The following is a 5,007-nucleotide window of genomic DNA, read 5'->3' as shown; positions in this document are numbered from 1 at the left end:
GAGTCCTTGTGGCCGTTTCCCTAGCCATGCGAGAAAACAGGCCCCTGAGGGCCATGTGGCTATGAGTAACTTCACTCCCACTGTCAGTCCCTTAGAAGCTGGAGCTCTACTGCAGGGCAGCACAGAGGTGAGGGACCAGAGAGAAGGGAGAGACAGGCCCCTGGGAGCTGTGAGACCTGTTCAGCCTCAGACGGTTTCCTCCTTGTATCTCAGTGGTAGGGTCTCCCCTCCCTTTCAATCAGTCTGCTCCATTCAGAGCCAGTTAGCCGCCGCTGTCCTCGCTAACACTGACTCTGTCAATGCCTATAACTATCGGACTGTTCTGGCTGAGGCGTCCATGCCAGGGTCTGTGGAGGAGATCCCTTCATGTCCTCCTCTGCCGTCCTTAGTCCATCAGTACAGCTCTGATGAAGGGGAAGCTATGAGGGAGGCTGAAGATGTGTACAGACATCATCGGGTCAATCCAGCAGGACAGGTATCTGGACCTCACCATCCTCGGCCTGGCTGTCTCCCTCCCCACCTGGCAGGGCCCAAGAGCATGTACAAACCCACGTCTGACAGCTGCTACAGCACTTTAGGCCTCCGGCACCACCCATCTTCCTCCCCCCAGTACAGAGGTCAACCCCAACCCAGGGAGGAGCACAGCTCCAGCGGCCACCACAGATCCAGGGGACAATGGCAGAGGACTGAGGAGAGAGCCCTGGGGTACCCGGTCATCCGCAGGGCACGCTCCTTCCATGCCCAGCAACCTAGTTGTGTTCAACTGGCAGAAACTGACGTCCTACCCCCAGACATCCTGTTCTATGTCCAACGTCCAGCTGTCCAGGAAAAGGAGTGCCAGAGGCTTGTCCAGTCAGGTGTTCAACCCCTGCAGCCATACTTTGAGAACGGACGCGTTCAGTACCGCTACAGCTCCTATTCAGACGCAGCGCCTCCAGAGGAGTCTTACTACTATGTGGACCCTTACAGGACAAGCCGTATCCGACACAGTCAGTCATACACCATGCGCTCTACTAGGGATAGTGGACATCCTGGCTACCACTATCGCCCTTCAAACAACATCCCACCTGCAAAAAGAGAACTCTTCTTGGAGAGTAGGGATCTAGAGCGAGTCATTTACGAGTCCTGGGACCACCCAGAGAGTTGTGACAGACTAGTCTATCATCCAATCAGGCAAGAGAATAGAGCCAGGCAGAGGACCCAGGGCCCTATCATGTCTCCTTATGAGAACTTGGATCCTCCCGTCCCACAGAGTGACATCAGCGGCAGAGATATCAGTCACACCAGAAGCAGGTCAGACCCAGGTAATGCCTGCCTGCTGGCCATCGACAGAGTGGACAGCCAACGTGAAGTACCTGCCATGTCCCCAATCTCCCCTGGCCAGCAGCTTTCAGACCCTAGTGATTACATCAGGCACCAGAGGGGTCATTGGCCAGGTGAGGAACCAGGCCCTCCCAGGAGAGAGAGTGTCTCCAGGAGAACCCAGTCCAAGCAGGGCACCTCCCAACGACATCAACCACAGCATTGCAACGTCCCCATACTCCTAGATGTTAAGAACATGGAGCAGGGTGAGGGTGGTCCTAGTAGAGGTTGTGACCTGGACAAAGTAATGATGGGCAACGCTGCTAATAGCTACTCTGCCCGATTAAAACCAAGCATCCCCAGGAGACAACGATCACAGAGCATCAAAGAGCCTCGTTACTACCACCATGTCAAATCGCCTGTGGAACCAGATCACCCTGGGTCCTTTTCCACCCAGCCCCACAGGAGAACTCAGAGCACCAAGGCCATGCCCTCTCACTATGATAACCTGGAGGGGTACTACCCAGCTCCCAAGCCCAAACCCTCAGGGTCTAGTAAGGCCATGCCAGGGCCGTTCCCTGGCCACGGCTGCATGACCCCACACAGCCACAGACTGCTGTCCCAGGCCCTAGGGGGCCACGGGGCCTTCCTGCAGTCAGGCCTCAGGCCGGAAGCTGGAGTCTACGCTGAGTGATTCCGTCCTCTAATCACACCAGAAGCTGAGGCCAGTTTGGCATACATCGCCAACTCAACAGATTAATGTTGATGTTTATAAAAATGGAAAAAATGCATACAGAAATAAACCTTCATAAACTGTTTTTAAGAAAATGTAGAATTGACACAAATGGGTGGGTCATACTGTTGGTAACGTGTAGATAGCAAAGAAAGAGGTACATTATTTTCTCATTAACTACAATGGGACTGGTAAAGGTGAGATTTTGAAATATTGTTTTGTGCAATGGTTTATGAAGGTTTTGTATAATTTTTATGCCCAAAGGTTAATTATAATTTCATGTCCATGAGATAATATTGTCCAACAAACAGAAAATACCATTTTAAATATCTGCCAAATATTGTTAATCTTATGAGCAATAATATTCTAAGATATAATGTCTTACTTGGCCTACTGCCAATGTGATATTGTTTGCCTAGTTTATTTAGATCATTTACGCCCTAACTGAAGAAACATGCACTTTTTAAGAATTATAGTAAATGAGAACCATGCATAGAGCTCCTTGACTTTTATGTTTTGCATTTCCACTGATTCTCCGCTCAAGGTGTTTAGTAACATTAGCACTTTTGGTGTTATTTAGTTCATACAATAGTGGAAGACACAGAGGACATTTCTTCAACGGCACTGCTCTCACCTTCACAAAACACTCAGACATGGAAAGATTAAGGAGCAAGGAGGACTGTGACCACAGTTAGGGTCCATCTGTCATCTTACCAGAATAAATAACTTCCAAATGTGTACATGTGCTGCAAATGTGAAAGTGTATGTCAATGCACTTCTCACATTAACAGGAAGCTGTGATGCTTCATGACATTGTGGTGTATTATGAGAGGACATTAGTTTCTCTCTTTGTAGGGATATTTTAATGGTATGTCATGTTTAACTGTTGCTTTATTCTTTTGTTATAGTTTCGTATTCATTAAATATGTTATTTCAAACCCAACCCTCTGTAAATGAGGAGATATTGCTAAGACATTTTAATGTTGTGTTTTTCATTAGAATATAAATTAAAAATAAATAATATCTATAGCATACTATGAAAAATGGTCAGAATTTATTGGATATTTTTTTTACCATTTTGTTCATGGGAATGCACATTTAATGAAGTTATTGGTTGGAGCAGAAATGCATACTCACTGGGCATTTGCTACCTTGCAGATTCAGAGAAGTTTAAGCATTGGACAGCAGAGGGCACTGCAGTATTGCAGAGAAAGTGGTTTCCTAATAATGTTTCTCTGAATCTCAAGTGGAGATAGGACAAGTTTTAAAAAAATGTTATAAACACTTTAAATCAGTTTTTCATAAAATCTCTCATTCCTTAGATGTGTAGTGGTATTACTATATACACAACAGTGGCTATTTCTTTCCAAAACAGGATCTTATTAGCGTAGACAAAACTGACAACTTCTGAAAAGAAGTTAATGCATCTTCTCCCCTTGATCTGTCATCCATATCCAAGGAAACTGCTAGTGCAAAATTAGGAATAAATCATTCTGCAAACTGGGAACATTCTCAGAACATTAGCGAACACTCAAACTAAGTTTAGTTAGGGTTTGAGCTGAACCAGTATCTGGGCAGAGGAGACAATGAATATGACGAGATCTTCTCTGCTCAGAAAGCTACCATTCAAGTTACCATTCACCAACTCGGCAAGCGTTATGACCAGAAAAGTCATATACAGTTGAAGTAGGAAGTTTACATACACCTTAGCCAAATACATTTAAACTCAGTTTTACACAATTCCTGACATTTAATCGTAGTAAAAATTCCCTGTTTTAGGTAAGTTAGGATCACCACATTATTTTAAGAATGTGAAATGTCAGAATAACAGTAGAGTGATTTATTTCAGCTTTTATTTCTTTCATCACATTCCCAGTTGGTCAGAAGTTTACATACACTCAATTAGTATTTGGTAGCATTGCCTTTAAATTGTTTAACTTGGGTCAAACGTTTCGGGTAGCCTTCCACAAGCTTCCCACAATAAGTTGGGTGAATTTTGGCCCATTGCTCCTGACAGAGCTGGTGTAACTGAGTCAGGTTTGTAGGCCTCCTTGCTCACACACGCTTTTTCAGTTCTATAGGATTGTGGTCAGGGCTTTGTGATGGCCACTCCAATAACTTGACTTTGTTGTCCTTAAGCCATTTTGACACAACTTTGGAAGACCCATTTGCGACCAAGCTTTAATGTCTTGAGATGTTGCTTCAATATATTCACATCATTTTCGTCCCTCATGATGCTGATCTATTTTGTGATGTGCACCAGTCCCTCCTGCAGCAAAGCACCCCCACAACATGATGCTGCCACTCCCGTACTTCACGGTTGGGATGGTGTTCTTCAGCTTGCAAGCCTCCCCCTTTTTCCTCCAAACTTAACGATGGTCATTATGGCCAAACAGTTCTATTTTTGTTTCATCAGACCAGAGGACATTTCTTCAAAAAGTATGGTCTTTGTCCCATGTGCAGTTGCAAACCGTAGTCTGGCTTTTTATGATGGTTTTGGAGCAGTGGCTTCTTTATTGTTGAAAGGCCTTTCTGGTTATGTCGATATAGGACTAATTTTACTGTGGATATAGATACTTTTGTACCTGTTTCCTCCAGCATCTTCACAAGGTCCTTTGCTGTTGTTCTGGGATTGATTTGCACTTTTAGCACCAAAGTACGTTCATCTCTAGGAGACAGAACCCGTCTCCTTCCTGAGCGGTATGACGGCTGCGTGGTCCAATGGTGTTTATACTTGCGTACTATTGTTTGTACAGATGAACGTGGTACCTTCAGGCGTTTGGAAATTGCTCCCAAGGATGAACCAGACTTGTGATGGTCTTTTTTCTGAGGTCTTGGCTGATTTCTTTTGATTTTCCCATGATGTCAAGCAAAGAGGCACTGAGTTTGAAGGTAGGCCTTGAAATACATCCACAGTTACACCTCCAATTGACTCAAATGATGTCAATTAGCAATTAGCCTATCAGAAGCTT

The sequence above is a fragment of the Salmo salar genome, chromosome ssa20, assembly GCF_905237065.1.
Source record: "Salmo salar chromosome ssa20, Ssal_v3.1, whole genome shotgun sequence".
NCBI lineage: Eukaryota > Metazoa > Chordata > Actinopteri > Salmoniformes > Salmonidae > Salmo > Salmo salar.
Note: the sequence above shows the minus strand (reverse complement) of the source record.